The 20,027-nt window shown below is 45.5% G+C and overlaps 1 long non-coding RNA gene across 2 annotated transcripts; it reads left to right on the top strand.

Annotated features, from left to right (window-relative positions):
• Positions 1 to 9,365: 9,365 nt before the first annotated feature.
• On the top strand, positions 9,366 to 18,615 carry LOC134945812 (uncharacterized). 2 transcript variants are annotated; one of them, XR_010182150.1, is made up of 6 exons: positions 9,366 to 9,554; positions 10,158 to 10,325; positions 15,363 to 15,572; positions 16,023 to 16,135; positions 16,430 to 16,631; positions 17,276 to 18,615. It is a non-coding gene; the product is annotated as an uncharacterized LOC134945812 (long non-coding RNA). The 2 variants fall into 2 exon arrangements; XR_010182152.1 differs by lacking the exon at positions 16,023 to 16,135.
• Positions 18,616 to 20,027: the final 1,412 nt, after the last annotated feature.

Genomic DNA, 20,027 nt, shown 5'->3' with positions numbered 1-20,027 from the left:
GTGTTATTGGTGGAGGCGCTGCTGCTGCTGCCCCTCTGCTTCACTATAGGCTGTTCTCAGAGACAGCCTATAGTGAAGCAGAGGGGCAGCAGCAGCAGCGCCTCCACCAGTAACAAAGCGCTGCTGCGGCTCCCTCCTTCACCTCCGTCCTCCACCTTACCCCGTACCGCTGCAGTGCACGCCGCTCCTCTCCTCTCCGGGCGGCTGTGCGCTGCGGGCAGCGGTTGCCCGCAGCGCACAGCGGCATGTAATGAGTCAGTTTGACTCATTACATGCTTGGGCCCCTGGACAGAGGCGGGCCCCAGTGCAACGCACTGCTTGCACTGCCGGTAGTTCCGCCTCTGATTACTCCATATAAATCAACAAGACACTGCAAAGGGCATGTGGGATACACTGCAAAAGCTACATGAAAGAACCAGTTAAACAGCAAATTATTCCTGCTAAGAAAACTGTACCAAATGAGACTAAGCAAATGACAGACTATGCAATTGTAAGCTTGCGAGCAGGGCCTTCCTACCTCTATGTCTGTCTGTTTTTACCCAGTTTTGTTCTATTACTGTTGTTCTAATTGTAAAGCACAGCGGAGTATGCTGCGCTATATAAGAAACTGTTAATAAATAAATAAGAGCATATAAGTAAATTGCTGGAGATAGTTGCAAAGCTCAGATCTATAGGAGAAGAGCGAAAACAGAGCCACACAGTAGCCATACTTATGTGCAGTCTACCAGACACATACAGTGCACTGATAAATGCTTTGGAAACAAGACCTGAAACAGAACTCACACTAGACTTTGTGAAAAACAGGCTTATAGATGAATATCAGCGCAGGAAAGAAATCACACAGGATTACATGGATAGTGACACAGAAAAATCTCTCAAAGTTACAGATACTAGGGTGCATAACAAAGAAACAAAAGCATGCTTTAGATGCAAGAAGATAGGACATTTGAAAAAGGATTGCTCTATATGGAAAGTAGAACAGCAGAAACTATTTTTAAAAGGATCCAAGCAGAAAGTCAAAACTGCACTTACAGATATACAGTATGCACACAAAAGTGGAATGGAACTTATAAAGCGACAGTAACACATACGAACTTTAGTTGCTACATAGATTCAGAAGCGACAAGTCACATAACAAGCGACAGAGATTTCTTCACCAAAATTGAGTCATAGAGAAGCAATCTATCTTGCAGATGGTACCAATATCATTGCGGAAGGTAAAAGGCATGGCATGCTCATATGCTCCAGTGCTAATGGAAGTGATAAAACAATACCAATTAAAGACGTATTATATGTTCCCAGACTGGAAGGCAGATTAATACCTGTAAAATGCTTGATGGATAAAGGACTTACCGTCAAATTCAAAGATAAAATGTGCATCATCTAAAATGGAACAGAAACAGTAGCCACAGCCAAAGCAGAACAACACCTGTATCGTCTAGACCAGTGTTTTTCAACCACTGTGCCGTGGTACACTAGTGTGCCCTGAGCAGTCTCCAGTTGTGCCGCCATAGAAGCAGAGCCAGGCCCGTCAGTGTTTTGTCACTACTGAGGCCCTGGCCCTGGTGGGTTTAATGGTTGCAGAGCCAGTTCTAATTTCTGACCCGGCCAGTTTGGGCTTTTCTGGCTTTCTCAGGTGTGGCTCAGGCGTTACCTATGGAGAAGCTGCGACATGATATCCTAGGACACGCAAGTGCACCATGCATCACCATTATATTTGAGTGTGCCTTGGCAATATTTATATCTTGTTTCGTGTGCCGCTAGTTGTAAAAGGTTGAAAATCTCTGGTCTAGACACTGCGGTACAACAGGTGAGATTAAGCACACATGGACACAATAACTGCATTCACATGAGGCACAGACAACTAGGACACAGGCACCCAGACAGCATTAAGGAACTACAAAAGAGAGGCCTAACAAAGGACCTCACAGTATAAGACTGTTCAAAAACCATGAGGTGTGAATGCTGTATAAAAGCCAAAGCCACAAGAATGACAGTTCCAAAACAAAGTGAGAACAGAGCCCAAAAACCTCTAGGTCTCATACACAGCGACGTGTGTGGCCCAATGCAAGTATGTACACCAAGCGGTAACAGATATATAGTGACTTTCACTGATGACTACTACAGATATACAGTTACTTATCTGATCAAAAGCAAGGATGAAGTACTGGACAAGTTTCTTGATTACGTAACAATGGCTAGAAATAAATTTCAAAGAAATCCACTAGTATTTCGTAGCGACAATGGAGGTGAATTCACGGGTCACAAAATAGAACACTTCCTGAGATTACTCGTTATAGAGCACCACAAGACAGTACCCTACACACCAGAACAGAATGGGGTAGCTGAAAGAAAGAATAGGACTCTGACAGAAATGATCAGATGCATGTTAACAGATTCAGGATTACCTGACAAATACTGGGGTGAAGCCGTAACGACAGCTACATACTTACAGAACAGGTTATTCTCAAGAACAGTGGAGAAAACCCCATATGAATTAGGGCATGGCAGGAAACCTAATGTGAAACACATAAGAGTCTTTGGATATAAAGCATTTGTGTATATTCCAGCAGAAAGACGCAGTAAACTGCAGAACTGCGCAGTGGAAGGAATCTTCGTTGGATGCAGTGAATGTTCCAAAGAATACAGAATTCTGAACCCAAAGACAGATATGATAACCATAAGCAATAGTGTGACCTTCATGGAGGAACTAAGAAATGAAGTGATGATTCCAACAGATCTGGATAAAAAAAGACAACACTGACTCTTGTGACACCATCACAAACAGATTACTGACCAAGAGATTGAAATCAGTCTCGACCCAGATACCAAAAGTATGCAGGAGCGCACCACAGATGAAGTAAGGTGTTCGACCAGAGAGAACAAAGCCAAAGCACTAGTGCATCTCTCATATAAAGCTAGCACCATTAGTATACGTGGCTTCACTACGATATGCTGGCGGTCGGGCTCCCAGCGACCAGCATACCGGTGCCGGGAGCCCGACCGCCGGCTTATCGACAGTGTGGCGAGTGCAAATGAGCCCCTTGCAGGCTCGCTGCGCTCACCACGCTATGGGCACGGTGGCGCGCTACGCGTGCCATGCTATTTTATTCTCCCTCCAGGGGGGTCGTGGACCCACACGAGGGAGAATAAGTGTCGGTATGCCAGATGTCGGGATCCCGGCGCCGGTATACTGTGTGTCGGGATCCCGTCAGTCGGCATACTGAAGACCACCCGTATACGTGAACCCACATCCTGGGAAGAAGTATCTGACTTACCAGAAAGGGAAGCTGCAAAATGGATAGAAGCAGCAAAAGAAGAAATTAAATCTATGCACGACAATCAAACATGGACACTAACAGAACTGACAGCAGGAAGATAAACCATAGGCAGCAAATGGACATTCAAAGTCAAATACAACACAGATGGAAAAGTGGAGCGATATAAGGCCAAGTTAGTAGCCAAAGGATATTTGCAAAAATATGGAGAGGACTATGATGAGACATTTGTTCCAGTAGTAAAGCACACAACCATAAGGACTTTACTTACATTAGCAGCTGCAAAGGATATGCAAGTGAGACACTTTGATGTAAAGACAGCGTTCTTACATGGTGAGCTAAAGGAGGATATTTACATGGAACAGCCACCAGGTTTCAAAGACCCTGAAAACCAGATCTAGTGTGCAAGCTCCAGAAGAGTATATATGGTCTGAAGCAGGCAGCAAGAGCCTGGAACACAAAATTAAATGAAGTACTCATACAGGAAGATTTTGTGAGAAACAAAGCAGATCCCTGCTTATATGTCAAGGAAATAGCTGACAAGTGGATCTACCTGTTAATCTATGTGGACGATCTTGTAGTATGTTTCAAGGAAAAAGGGGATAAAGAGGAATTACTGCAGATTCTGAACAAGGAATTCAAAATGAAAGACCTAGGAAATATAACACACTATTTAGGTATTCAAATAGTGATAGAAGAAAATGGCGACTTTACCTTAAACCAGAAACAAAAGCTACAGGAAGCCATTGAGGAGTTTGGGATGCAAGATGCAAACCTGGCAAGTACTCCCATGGAGACCAACTACATAATGGAAATGTACAATGAAGGTACACCATTACCAGACAATCACCAGTACAGAAAGGTAATAGGAAAATTGCTGTATGTTGCCACCATTACCAGACCCGACATCACTACAGCAGTAACAATTCTAAGCAGAAAGGTCTCCAAGCCAAGTCAAAAGGACTGAAATGCCGTGAAAAGGGTAATACATTACTTTAGGGAACCATCGGTTTAGAACTTAAACTTCCAGCAAGCAGAAAGTGTAATCTGATTGGATATGTAGATACAGATTGGGCTGGAGACTTTACCAACAGAAAGTCTACAAGTGGTTACCTATTTCTACTTGGTGAAGGACTAAGCAGTTGGGCAAGTAGGAAGCAATCATGCGTAACACTTTCTTCCACAGAAGCAGAGTATGTTGCAGCAGCTTAAGCAAGTCAAAAGCTAATATGGATGAGACAATTGTTAGCTGATTTGGGACAGCAACAAGTAGAACCTACAGAAATCTTTGAAGATAATCAAGGATGTCTCGCATTAGCACTAACAGAACGTGTAAATCCAAGGACCAAGCACATTGATGTGAAGTACCACTTCTTGAAGGATCTACAGGAACAAGGTCTTCTCTACTTGGAATATTGCCCAACAGAAGAAATGACTGCAGACATTCTCACCAAGCCATTGGCTGGAGAAAGACATCACAGACTATCTAGAAAGATTGGTCTCGTGAATCAAACCTCACCTATTGAGAAGGGGTGTTGAGAAACTGCAATAGACCGAGACTTTGATGTGTAATTGCACAGGAGGGACAGCAGGTGGAGCTGACGTATATGTGTTATCTGTTTTACAGTCTGTGATGTATGTCTCACACTTGTTTGTTCCTGTGTTCTGAAGGTGACATGAAGGAGAGAGATGGAGCATCCAGTGATGGTAGATGCTAGATCCAAGTGGCCTAAGGGACCTTTTTACATCAGGGGGAGGAGCCACTGCACAAGGGGGAGGAGCTAGGCCAGAGGGATAGTTCCTCTACTATCCACGACACAAACCATTACCTTTAGTAACCCGGTGGCGAGCGAAGCGAGCCCGCGAGGGTACTTTTCGGGTACCCTGTTCGGCTGTAGCTCCTCCCCCTGGTGACTTGTCTCCTCCTCTAGTGACGTCAGAAGGTCCCTTCTCCCACTCCTGTTTAGAACCAACCATCCAGTGATTGCTGCTAACATACAGCTGTCTTGTCCTGACTACCAGTTTGTATTATGATTGGTTCCAATTTCATTATATAAACAAGTTATACCACAAAGAGCTTTCCGGTGTGTGCCTACTGATTCAAGAATAGCTCAGAGGTGATCGTGACTGCGTGGGTAAAAAACTCTAATGCCAACAGATATTTGAAAACAGGAGTAAGAAATATTGTATTTGCCACCATCTTACCTGCAATAGTACATTTGTCATCTATCAGATAATTTATCCCTGTGGTTTGTCATACTGTATATTGGTAAAACCCTGTGTAAATTTAAAGAGCGAATGGCTGCTCATCGCTCTAGTAACAGGGCTGCTTTCCTGAGTGGCTTTAGTGATCTAGCTAGTTAAAGGTATAGGATGATTGATCATCCCTCCACTTGTGAGGGGTAGTTATGGTAATAAATTATTACTACAGTGTGATGCATGGTGTTTTCCCTGCTTAAATGTAATAGCACCTTGGGGCCTTAATGAATCATTGGTCCTCTCATACTTTTAAAGTTCATTCTTTTAAAGTTGGTACTGACATTTATAGCTGACATTATGTGCATTGAATATAATGTTGTGGTACTCCACATATTGTTTATTGGGGTTGGGTACGGAATTCTGGCAGTTGGAATCCGACGGTCAAAATACCGACACCGGAATTCCGACCCTCAGAATGCCGTCAGAGGGGCGAGCAGAACGAAGCCCCTTGCCTGCTTGGGTTATTTTACCACTCCATGGGTGTCGTGGACACACGGGATTTAGAATAGCTGTGGCGGGACTGCCAGTATTCTGGCGGTCGGTATTCTAGCGTTGGTATTTTGACCTTCGGGATTCCGACCGCCGAGATTCCAACTACATCCCATTTATTGATATAAATTATATGGCATAGTATTTGCCTTTTCTGCATTGGTATTTGCGTTAGGCTGTTACCGGATTCCCTGTTTGGTATATACTTGATGAATTTATTTTTCTATATTCTGTATTGCTTAGCAGGGTGTGCCTGCCGTTATAATAAGGTATAAACGCTGAAATACAGAAACGTTAATATTATAGACACAATTGATATGCTTGAGAATGTTGCACCTTTGGACTTTTTATCTCATTCACTGTGAAGGCACCTGCTATGGATACTGGGCTTGGGGGGTTATTCACTATGGTACTGTGTAAGACCACCCTGCAGCCGCAGCTAGCCTGCGTATGTAGGGGGTCAGCCGCCATTTTTCTAATTGAAAGGGCTACGTATGATGTCACGCACCCACCCCAAAAATGCAGCTGACACACTCCTGTTTACCCTACACCGCCCCCACAACGCTCCGTCACTACACCCCCACCCCGCAAATGCTTCTGCATTTACAGCCATTGCCATCAGATCGCATTTGACGGCCACGCACTTCCAGTTGCGTTGCAGTGGTGTCACAGAGGGGTCATTGTGGTCGCAGCTCTTAGCGATGCGACCTGAATAACCCCCTTAATTCACTATGGATCACTACTGAGGCTGAGCTAGCGATTCTCACAATACTGCTGCTGCTAAAAATTGCATATGAAGAATGAGCACTATCGCCAGTTGCAGCTGACCCCAGCATACTCAAATCAATAAGAATGCAGTCGCTCCAGAAGCCATGTTTTTCATTACAGTGTTCACAGCTGACATCAGATACCCTCCAAAAACAGCCATGACATGTCTGCGTTTTCCCAACCACTCCCCACAAATGCCATGTTACCGCCCATGATTGGTCACTTCCTGTCAATCAAATTGAGGACACTTTACACCTAGGCTGCAAATGCTGAGTGATCGCATTTTGAACTTCACGCACATGTAATGCATTTGCGGCACATGCACAGTCTGCCAATAATCATTCAGTGCATGCATTCGCACATTAGTAAATGATAGTGAATCAGGCCCACTGTGAGTTATTGAGAGAGCCATACCCATGGCCGGCAGTACCTGCTCAGCATAGGTATGCAAAGCAGCAGCCTGCACCCTATCATACTATATGACAGGCAGTGGTCTCAGGGCACCGCACGGGCAGCACAGCGGCAGCATCACACTACAGCACTGGGACCCGCCTGTATTCCCGGATGCAGCTGCCAATAGCAGCATCATCACGGAGCTGCTGACATGATGCTTCCTGACTGTACAGTATGCCTGTGGCCAGTCAGGAGACAGGAGCAGGATGCGGAGGATGCAGACGTAGGCCGCAGGGTCAGAGGAGGAGCTGAGCTGCCGAGAGGATTGGAATAAGTGAGGAGAGCAGGCAACTAGCTACTAGTAGGCTGCACATTATAGAGAAGGGAGGAATGGGGCAGTTTAGACACAGTGATACACAAACACACTGGGAAAGTGGGGGGGGGGGCGCACACTATGCACACACACAATAGGTGGAAGGGCACACTAATACATATACAGACTAGGAGGGGAGTGGGCACACTAATTAATATACAGACTAAGAGGGGCGGGGAGCACACAGATACATATACAGACAGGGAGGGGAGAGAGCCCACTAATACATGTCCTCAATACGCTTGGATTAAATTTAAATATGACTTCCTCTCCATCTGGATTGGATTAAATTAAATTTAACCCAAGCGTATTTTAGTCTCCATTGCATTGTTTGGTGGTAGCGCCCAAGGTGTTTTCAATTTCTGTGCTATTTCTGTACTGTATTTCAATTGTGGGTGGGTTCTGCCAGTTCCCATCAAGGCCGCTTAATCCACATAGCGCCTTTGTCTTTTCCACATCTTTTATTTTATTATGTGTAAGGGGCGCTACTGTCGGCATTGTGTGTAGGCAGCACTACTCTGGACAAAGTGTGTAAGTGGCATTATTGTGGCCATTATATGTCAGGGGTACTACTCTGGGCATTATGTGATAACCGGGTATTGTTACCGGATGTCTGTCACTTAGTTAGCTTGTGTTTCACTTGAGGTAAGTATCAGTAAATTTTTACAACCGTGGTAAGTTTACCTTATATATCCTTTCCTCTTTCTCTTTCTCTCTCTCTGCAGGTTTATTCTGTCTCTGAACCCGAAGTCCCGTTTGCGTGGACTTATATCTGGATTACTCCTCTATGATAACTCTCCGTTGGAGTGTGGGTGGAATACCAGTCAAGATTACAATTATACACTATACTTTTAGACAACAATCACATGGAAACAGATTATTTATTGAACTGGATCCAGGAACACCGTATTCACCACTGCAAAGATCTAGATAAGGTTAGTTCCCTACTCCTTTAAATACTCTATTGGTACAACTTACAACTCCATACTTCAATGGCACACTGACATATTACATTGCTGTAGCGCGCAACTCTTAAGATATCTATAAGTCTAACTCAGTTTATTGGAGCGCTCCCTTTATCGTTGGTGCACAATGAAAGAGTCTATTTGATACTAGAGTCTTCTTAATAAGTCACTCCCTGTTGCTGATCCAGTCGTTTCTTTTATATAACTCACTTTCTTCCTCTGAATCCTGTCTGTACTTTGTAATCCATTAGAATGATAAATTTCCAACGTATGCCAATTAGCTGTATTTGGTTAAATGGCGACGGGGAATGCTGTATCTAGAAAGTCTCTAAATCTATCCTGTGCGTCCAACAGTGTATCTGTTAGAGACTATTAAAGGGTTTTAAGTATCTTTATTCTTCTCTGCCCTGTCCTTTGCAGATGTGGCTGGCTTATTACTGTATCTCGTCCCTGCGCTGCGGGGTGCTGCTCTTGAGGATAAATTAACTTGACTGAGCCACAACTTCCCTCCACAGTTCATCAAAATAGGCCAGGTGAGGAGAATCATATAATAGGGGAATACTTAAGTAACAAACTTAGAATAGGAATAGTCTTCCAGGTCTCTGTGCTATTACTTTGGGGAATATAAGAGTGGGACCTGAGGTAACTTTTATTCCTTTATGGAATACTGGAGTGCTGAGGGAGTCGCATAAGCTAGTGTCTCTTTCTATGTGTAATGTCTCTGCTAAACAGTTGCTGGGTGTATAGTTAGGAGATTACCCCCTGCCAGGCAGTCCTCGACTGTTCTCCTTCCTTGACTGAGGGAGATCTTTTATTCTCCCTTCTAGGCTGCGGCAACTGGCAGTCACTCACCCGCTTGACACTCCCTCTGGGCGGATCGTTTCTCCATCACCTCTCCAGTAAGCCTGTCACTCACGGCTCTGCGGACCTTCCATCCTCTACGCGGCACCACGGTCCCGACTGTCTCTGTTTCAGCTCTCTCTCCCCTCTGCTCGGCGCTGCCGGATCCCGTTCACCTCCTCAGTTTCGGTAAGTCTCGGCTACGAACCCCGCTCTAAGCGTCTTTTTCCTTGCGATCGGTGCGCCGTCATGCCCCTTCACCTTCCTCTGCTCCGTGACGATTCTCCTCAACAGTCCTGTCAGAGCGAGAACAACCGTTGCTCTGCTGTGTCTCCCCTTTTATTACCTCCTGTCTCTTCCCCGTATGTGTCCCGCCAAAGGCGCGGGGACACCACCGTCCACAGCACTTGCTCCCCTGGGTCCAAAGGACCTCCAGTGACTTTTGCTAACACACTGTTCCCTATTGTATGGTACCCCACAACTGCCCAACGCTGCACCGGGATCTTTTAACTTATTAAAATCATAGGTCCTAAGTCCCGGGTATCACATTCTTCCCCGGTAATTTTGATGCATATCCTTAGGCATCTACAATTTGTATACACTCTCTCGACCACATTTTATACCGACTGTTAACAACAGGTACTGGCGCTTTGAAAATTTTCTAGTTAAACTACATGTGAACACTTACACCAATGAACTTGCTTTCCTTAACAACTGTAAAGTCAACCATTATGACAAACTTATTTTAAATTCGATATCTAACAGGTAATTTTCCTTTTGTGCTCCTTTCAGAGCGTCTCAACGAAGGGATTTCAGTATCCACCGACTCAGTTTCAACTTCAACTATTGTTTCAGTATCCACGGGAAACTGGGTTGATCCGACTGTGCCAAGAACTGGCCAACACAGACTCATCATTACGTCCGGGTATGGAGATACAGGTGGAACTCTCTCTTGAATTGGTAAATCTCGACACTCTACTTCTGACCATACTGGACACATTTTTAATTGATCTCTATGAACTAATCTTTGTCCATTTCCATCTTCCCGCATAATCTGGTATACCTCAATCTCTAAATTTGGCCTATCTATCACCCTGTACGGGAGGGGCTCCCATTGGGGATCTAATTTGTTCCGACGTTGATTGTTCTTCTTCAATACCCTGCATCCAATTGGCAATGGTTCGGCTTGCGCTTTAAGATTATAATAATGTTCTTGACGCTCTTGTACCACCTCTCGAGTTCGCGCTACCAGATCATGAACGGTTTTGATTCGACGTTGGTGTTCCGTCACCCAATCTGTTTCTAGAAATGGCTCAGGAGCAATGTCTACATTCAACTGTATATCCACGGGTAACTTCCCTTGTCTTCCGAATAGTAGATAGTAGGGCGTATACCCGGTCGAACTATGTACGGTATTGTTATATATGAACATTAACTCAGTTAACATCAGGGGCCAGTCGTGTCGTTGCTGTGACGGAAGAGACCGTAACATTTGAATTAGCGTTTTGTTGGTTCTTTCACAAAGCCCGTTACATTGAGGGTGATAAGCTGTGGTTTTTAATTTTTTACATTCATACAAGAGACACAGTTCTTGAAATAGTTTAGACGTGAAAGCCGACCCTTGGTCAGTTAGAATCTTTTCCGGAAACCCATAAGGTCGCACAAAGGCTCTCCAAAAGATTTCTGCCGTGGTCTTGGCGGTCAAATTCTTTACTGGGAGAGCGACGGCAAATTTGGTATAATGATCTACCATCATTAAAGCGTATTCATAACCTGACCGACTCTTTTCAAGTTTGATATGATCAAGGGTGACCAACTCTAATGGCTGATGGCTGATGATGGGGTGAAGTGGTGCTTTCTCTGTCGGAAGGGATGGTCTCCGAAGGTTACATTCATTGCAGTACTGGCACCATCCTTCCACGTTCTGCCGTAATCCGACCCAGTAGAATCTCTGTCTCAGATTCGCTTCAGTTTTCTGGTTCCCGAAATGGCCGGACCGATTATGATAGGCATCGAGTAGGATGGGTGCCTTTGTCATGGGAATAAGCACTTGTCTGACAGTTAAATGGGTTTTTGGATGAACACTTTTCCGTGTCAAGACATTGTGATGGATCTCTAAGCGTTCCCACTGTCTCCATAATTTCACTAATTCCGGGGCTGCCTCCTGTCGTTCGGCCTTGGATAGGGTTTTTTTTTTTAACAACAATTTCTTTAATCGTCGAAAGATAGGGTATTCGTCTTGCCACTCTTGCCATTCACTCCATCCTTTTCCTTCCAACGGCCATTCAGCTTCTTTTCTCGTAAAAGTGAGATTATGTTGCACCACCGATTGTGGTATCGGTTGGAAAGGTGGAAGTTCCACTGATTCTAACGGATCTTCTACTTCCGGTTTCTCTTGAGCAGAAAGGCGGGATAACGCGTCAGCGTTGCTATTATTCTGTCCAGGCCTGTATTGGATTGTGAACTGAAAGTTGGACAGACGAGCATACCATCGCTGCTCCAATGCTCCCAGTTTGGCAGTTGCCAAATGTGCAAGGGGGTTACAATCAGTGTAAGCTACAAACGGAGTGGCGGCTAGATAGTCTCTGAATTTTTCTGTGATGGCCCACACTAATGCTAAAAATTCCAGTTTAAAAGCGCTATAATTAGCATCATTCCGTTCGGTTTTTCGAAGGCCTCTGCTGGCGTACGCTATTACCCTTTCTTTACCATCTTGTACTTGCGCGAGAACCGCGCCAAGTCCTTGTTTACTCGCATCGGTCTGCAGGATGAAAGGTTTACTATAATCCGGGTAGGCCAAAAGGGGGGCTTGAGTCAAAACGCTTTTGAGATGTTCAAATGCCGCTTGTTGACGAGAAGTCCAAATGATCGGTTGCCTTTTGTTTTGGCTATGGCGGGGCAGGTCTCGAAGCAGTTCGTGGATCGGGGCAGCTACTTTGGCAAAACCCTTCACGAAACGCCTATAGTACCCCACAAAACCCAGGAATCGTCTAACATCCTTGACCGTTTGAGGTACTGGCCAGTCTTGAACATTCCGAATTTTTTCAGGATCGGGCGTGATTCCCTCCGAGCTCACCACATGTCCCAGGTAATGCACTTGTGGTTTCAATAAATGGCATTTAGCTGGATTTACTTTTAACCCATAATTGGCGAGTCGCTGTAGGACTTCATTGAGATGCTGTAGATGTTCGGTATATGACTTAGAGAAAATAATAATATCATCCAGATATAACAATATCATTTCAAAATTTCTATGTCCTAAGCAATGTTCCATCATTCTTTGGAAGGTCGCTGGAGCATTACACAATCCAAATGGCATTCGCTTGAACTCGTGTAGTCCCATAGGAGTAGTAAAGGCCGTTTTTTCTTGATCTGTTGGCTCCATCATGATCTGCCAATACCCACTTGTTAAATCCAGCGTAGAGAAGTATTTAGCGGACTTGAGGGCAGCCAGAGATTCCTCAATCCGAGGAAGTGGGTATGCGTCTTTATGCGTAACCTGGTTTAATTTTCGATAATCGACGCAGAATCTCAATTGTCCGTTCTTTTTCCTTACTAACACCATAGGTGCGGCCCAAGGGCTGTGACTCTCTTAGATGACGCCCGTAGCCTTCATTTCTTCAAGCATCTTCTTAACCGGCTGATAGAGTGCTGGAGCTAAAGGCCGATGTTTTTCTCGGATAGGGGCAGACTTTCCTGTCACAATGCGATGTTTCACAGTAGTAACCGTCCCGAAATCCAATGGTCCTTGGCTGAAGGTTGCCGAATTTTCTTTTACGACTTGAAGGGCTCCTTCTTTGTGTTCTTGAGGGGTATTGTCATCTCCGATGTGTAGGTCTTTCCACCATTCTGGCGTATTTTCTTCTCTCGCGGATACAGTATCATCACTCCGTGACCTTATCTGAGTCGGTGCATGTATGACGTCTTGGAATGTAATCCAAGTAAGTTTAGCTATCGGTCGCTGTCGGTACAATTTTACTGAGTGATTATGCGGATTTAAAATTCTCACGGGAACTCGGCCATCCATCACGTTCACTATACCGTGGGCGACAACAATTTCTTTCCCATCATCCTCTTCACACGGCTCAACTAAGGCTTCATAACTTTCCCCTCTTGGTCCGCAACGAGCCTTGCCCCAGATAATCACTTCTGCATTTGGAGGTAATTTAATGGGTTTGCTTTCGGTGATCCGCACTTTTCCGAGGGCACCGTTACATTGTACTATTGCCCGCTGGCTCTGCAATATTTTTATAGTCTTTTGTAGTACAGATGGTTCGATGGTGGATTTTCCGGCCAGCTCTTGTTTGAGTATAGAGATCAATTCATCCGGGCAACTTTGTAGGATATTCATCCCCAGAATCATTGGGATAGCATTTGGATCAGTTGTATGGGTGATCAGGCACCCTTGATGAGGCATTTCGGTGTTTCCTATTTTGACGTCGGCCTCCCAATAGCCCATGCAAGAAATACTTGACCCATTGCTGGCTATCAATTGTAGCCATGCGGGAGGAGGAGTCACAATCTGGTGTTCTCCCCAATGTTGGATGAAGGTGGAATGTTGAATGGTGGTAATCTGTGAACCTGTATCGACCATAGCCATAATTTCCACCCCGTTAATGGTAATGGGGATATGAGGGCATCGGCCCACATATTGGGACCACCATTCTGTAGACCTTGACCCTATTGCGGGATCTCCCCCCGAGGCTCGGTCTCTAACCTCGGGGCACTGGAGTTTAAAGCTTCATCTTGGTCACAATTCCGTTCGATATGACCAGGTCGCTGACAACGCCGACAAATAGGACGGCCTTGTGGGTCAAACCGATCCGTGCTCCTTCTTCCGCCGGTCGGAGGTGGGGTCCACCACTCGCTTCGGCCTCTCCTTCGTTCCCGGGGCCACCTGGTTTCATTAGAATTGGATCCTTGCCTTCGAGCTAAATTCTGTACCTCCTTACCCATTTCAGCCATCCCCACGGCGAGCTCCTCCAATTTGTTTCTCAACGCTCTTATTGGGTCGGTCGTGGGCGTCTGAAAGCTTTGGCCAATGGCATCTCCAATTCGTTTGTTCCTAGCGAGATGTAGGGGAACCTCTTCATTTGATAAGGGTCTTTCCTGATATCCTGGCATTTCTGGAAACTCTACTTCTGGGGACATTTCCGTCCCGACCACCTTAATTGCGGCCTCTTTGAAGTCTAAGAACGACTGTTCGGGTTTCTGCATCCTTAACAATCTCAGTTGGGCTCTCACACTCTCTTTATTCGCCCCTTCCGTTAATTGAGATATAAGAGCTTCGTCACTATTCTCAATTTCCTTTTCATCTACTGTCCGGATTGCCTTCAAAGCCTCTTGTAGACTCAGTGCATAATCTCTCAATGTCTCTCCCAACCATTGTTTTCTAGCATAGAATTTCATTTTTAACTCTGAAATTGTATGAAGCTCAAACGTGGTGGCTAACCGTTGAAGTATCTGGTCAATATTTCTCTTTTCCTCTGTAGGCCACGATATCACCTCTCGTTGAGCTGACCCTTTCAGCTGACCGATGAGGATCTCGACTTTTTGTTGCTCATTTAGTGGATAGAGACGGAACATTGATTTCATCTTGTTCTTAAAGTCGGTCAAGGTATTTCCTTCAGCCTTGTGTCGGTCCCCATGATAGGTGGGAAGCCACGGGGCCCCGAAATAGTATGGTAAGGTAATTGGGTTTATCTGTGCCATACCAGGCGTTTCTGGTGCCGGCTTGTTAGACTCTCCACTAAATGCCCCAGCCGTTGTAGATGGCTCTTTAGACATCCTGTACAGGTATAGAGTTTCTCGCTTGAAGTTATCGATCCTGTTCGTGGACGCCAAAATTTTTTTTACTGTGATAACCGGGTATTGTTACCGGATGTCTGTCACTTAGTTAGCTTGTGTTTCACTTGAGGTAAGTATCAGTAAATTTTTACAACCGTGGTAAGTTTACCTTATATATCCTTTCCTCTTTCTCTTTCTCTCTCTCTGCAGGTTTATTCTGTCTCTGAACCCGAAGTCCCGTTTGCGTGGACTTATATCTGGATTACTCCTCTATGATAACTCTCCGTTGGAGTGTGGGTGGAATACCAGTCAAGATTACAATTATACACTATACTTTTAGACAACAATCACATGGAAACAGATTATTTATTGAACTGGATCCAGGAACACCGTATTCACCACTGCAAAGATCTAGATAAGGTTAGATCCCTACTCCTTTAAATACTCTATTGGTACAACTTACAACTCCATACTTCAATGGCACACTGACATATTACATTGCTGTAGCGCGCAACTCTTAAGATATCTATAAGTCTAACTCAGTTTATTGGAGCGCTCCCTTTATCGTTGGTGCACAATGAAAGAGTCTATTTGATACTAGAGTCTTCTTAATAAGTCACTCCCTGTTGCTGATCCAGTCGTTTCTTTTATATAACTCACTTTCTTCCTCTGAATCCTGTCTGTACTTTGTAATCCATTAGAATGATAAATTTCCAACGTATGCCAATTAGCTGTATTTGGTTAAATGGCGACGGGGAATGCTGTATCTAGAAAGTCTCTAAATCTATCCTGTGCGTCCAACAGTGTATCTGTTAGAGACTATTAAAGGGTTTTAAGTATCTTTATTCTTCTCTGCCCTGTCCTTTGCAGATGTGGCTGGCTTATTACTGTATCTCGTCCCTGCGCTGCGGGGTGCTGCTCTTGAGGATAAATTAACTTGACTGAGCCACAACTTCCCTCCACAGTTCATCAAAATAGGCCAGGTGAGGAGAATCATATAATAGGGGAATACTTAAGTAACAAACTTAGAATAGGAATAGTCTTCCAGGTCTCTGTGCTATTACTTTGGGGAATATAAGAGTGGGACCTGAGGTAACTTTTATTCCTTTATGGAATACTGGAGTGCTGAGGGAGTCGCATAAGCTAGTGTCTCTTTCTATGTGTAATGTCTCTGCTAAACAGTTGCTGGGTGTATAGTTAGGAGATTACCCCCTGCCAGGCAGTCCTCGACTGTTCTCCTTCCTTGACTGAGGGAGATCTTTTATTCTCCCTTCTAGGCTGCGGCAACTGGCAGTCACTCACCCGCTTGACACTCCCTCTGGGCGGATCGTCTCTCCATCACCTCTCCAGTAAGCCTGTCACTCACGGCTCTGCGGACCTTCCGTTCTCTACGCGGCACCACGGTCCCGACTGTCTCTGTTTCAGCTCTCTCTCCCCTCTGCTCGGCGCTGCCGGATCCCGTTCACCTCCTCAGTTTCGGTAAGTCTCGGCTACGAACCCCGCTCTAAGCGTCTTTTTCCTTGCGATCGGTGCGCCGTCATGCCCCTTCACCTTCCTCTGCTCCGTGACGATTCTCCTCAACAGTCCTGTCAGAGCGAGAACAACCGTTGCTCTGCTGTGTCTCCCCTTTTATTACCTCCTGTCTCTTCCCCGTATGTGTCCCGCCAAAGGCGCGGGGACACCACCGTCCACAGCACTTGCTCCCCTGGGTCCAAAGGACCTCCAGTGACTTTTGCTAACACACTGTTCCCTATTGTATGGTACCCCACAACTGCCCAACGCTGCACCGGGATCTTTTAACTTATTAAAATCATAGGTCCTAAGTCCCGGGTATCACATAAGCACCATTGCTGTGGGCATTATGTATAAGAGACATTACTGTGGACATTATGTGAAAGATGCACTTCTACTGTTGACATTATGTATCAGGCAGGGGTTAAAGTGGGAGGGGATGAGGTAGAACTGAGTTCCACCATCTGTAATGGTAGGGAGAACTAGTTCCACCTCCTCCATTACCATGCACAGTAATACCAACAGAAAAGATTGCCTTATTACCTACACCAATTGATGATGCAGGCGGTGCTAGTGTTACTGATGATCTGCAGCCACCTACCCTTCCTCAGGTCCTGGTGGCTCCATGGTCCTCCTCCATCTACAGCCCACCCCTCCTGGTACTCACACATGCTGTGTCTGTTGTACAGTCTTCCTACCCTTCCTCGGGTCCCAGTGGCTTCCTTTTCCAGCACAGTGTATGTGATGTCATGCTGTCACCACTGCTGAAGTGAAGAAGAACCATGAAGAGGTGCAGGCACTGTGCATCTTGAAGACAAGCCAAGAAGGGGCTGGAGGGACAAGAGAGGTGAGGAATCTGCTGTAGGGATACAAGGAATGAAGCTGCTGGAGAGACACAGGCAGTGAGCTGCTGGAGTGACAGAGATGCACTACTGTGGTCATTATGTGTAAGGGACACTACTATTGTGGACATTATGTGTAAGTGACACTACTACTATGGGCATTCTGTATATAAGTGGCACTACTACTGTGGGCATTTTGTGTATAAGTGGCACTGCTGTAGTAATTATGTGTAAGGGGCACTACTATTGTGGGCATTATGTGTAAGTGACACTACTACTATGGGCATTCTGTATATAAGTGGCACTACTACTGTGGGCATTTTGTGTATAAGCGGCACTGCTGTAGTAATTATGTGTAAGGGGCACTACTATTGTGGGCATTATGTGTAAGGGACACTACTACTATGGGCATTCTGTATATAAGTGGCACTACTACTCTGGCCATTTTGTGTATAAGTGGAACTTCTGTTGGCTTTATGTGTAATGTGCACTACTACTGTGGGAATTGTGTATAAGGGGCACTGGTGTCGGCATTGTATATAAGGGGCACTACTGTGTGGCATAAAGTGTGTAAAGGGTACCATTGTGTAGTACAATAAGAATAAAAGCCACTAGTGAGTGACATAACCATCAGGGCCGGTTCTAGACCTTATGGCGCCCAGGGCGAAAGTTTCCTTTGGTGCCCCCCCCCCCACCCGTGGCTTCACAGGGAAGGGGTGTGGTCACAGTTATGACCCCTGTAGTTGTGCCCCCAGTAGTTGTGCACCCAGTAGAGTCACCCCCAGTAGTTATGCCCCTGTAGCTGTGCCCCCCTCTAGATTTGCCCCCAGTAGCTGTGCCCCCAGTAGATTTGCACCCTGTAGTTGTGCCCCCAGTAGTTGTGCTCCCAGTAGCTGTGCCCCCAGTAGCTGTGCCTCTTATAGTTGTGCCCCCTGTATCTGTGCACCCTGTAGTTGTGCCCCCCATAGCACCGCTTATAAATACAAAAAAACAAACAAACAAACAATACTTACCAGCCCCGATCCTGCTGTGCTGTGCTGCCCTCCATCTCTGGCCGCCCGCTCCTCTCTATGGGAGAGATGTCATGACATCTCTCCCATAGCAGCACCGCACAGACACTAGAGGTCAATTATGACCTCTAGCATCTGACAGTGGCGCTGGCTGCAGCAGGTGCCCACACAACCCACGGCGTCTGCTGCATCTGAAGAGCAGGATGCGGGGACAGGTGGGCGGCAAGCGCCTGCTGGGTGCAGCGCCCCGATCGCCAGCCCTGCTTGCCCATGCCTAGAACTGCTCCTGATAACCATAATAAGGAGCATTACTATGTGGTGTAATATTAATCAGGGGCACTACATGCAGTGTAATGTGAATAAGATTGTGCTACTGTGTGGCGTAATTTGAATTGGGGGTATGATTGTGTGACCACGCTGCTTCTTTGTGAGATCAATACCCTTTATAAAGTATGGGAAGTAGGGCACTAATTTATAGTTTGCAAGGGTGTGCTGAAAACACTAGCACTGGCCCTGGCTCTGAATATTGTGAAGGGAGGTGGCGGGAAATGAGTTCCACCACCTCTCCAGGACCACTTTAAGCCCTTTTATAAGGAGTATTACTACTGTGGGAATTATGTATACAAAGGGCACTACTGTGGGGGGTATTGTGTATAAAGGGTACTACTGTATGAAGTAACTTGAATAAGGGGCTCTACTGTGTGTTGTAATGTGAATAATGGACACTAATGTGTGGTGTAATGTGAATCAGGGGCACTACATGCAGTGTCATGTAAATAAGATTGTGCTACTGTGTGACATAATTTGAATTGGTGGGTACTATTTTGTGGGCACACCTTTCTTGTGAGACCACACCCCTTTTTGTGGCATGTGTCTCCGGCGTGCACTGTCTCTTTGATAAGGTATGGGTGGGAGGGCACACATTTATAGTTTGCAGGGGGGCGCCGAACACCCTAGCACCGGCCCTGGCAGCACCATTTGCATTCTCTTTACATAAATATATATATATTTAGCCAGTTATGTATTAAGGTGAATGAAATGACTAAGGCGAGTGCGGGGTTATTTTTATTATGGGAAAATTCACATAGGAACATTTATTTTGCCTTATTCAATTCAGCTAAAATATTTAGTGGGGTATCAATCAAATTAGCGGCGAAGAAACGTTGATTTTTCCCAATGTTTCTCCAATTATTTTTTTTCAGGGCTATCCTATTTAGGTCTCCTGAAAAAAAAAAATTCTCCCGAAAACACACAGATTCAGTCAGTGGCATCACAAGGGGGTTGCGTCCCGAACCGTAGTGTCACCTGCTGAGGGGTGACACCAAAGTGCTGACTCCTCCACAGTAACAGGAGCTCATTTCTGCACTGTAACTTACGTGCAGCACTCGGCTCCTGTAATAGTATTGGAGCCAGTACCACCGACACTGTTGTCTCAGGAGGCAGCCCAGCATCTCTCGACCCCCGGGTTGGGTACTAAACCACCCCCCCCATAGCATGAGACCACACCCCCT

This window comes from Pseudophryne corroboree, chromosome 1, assembly GCF_028390025.1.
Source record: "Pseudophryne corroboree isolate aPseCor3 chromosome 1, aPseCor3.hap2, whole genome shotgun sequence".
NCBI lineage: Eukaryota > Metazoa > Chordata > Amphibia > Anura > Myobatrachidae > Pseudophryne > Pseudophryne corroboree.
This window is presented reverse-complemented; position numbering and strand designations above follow the sequence as displayed.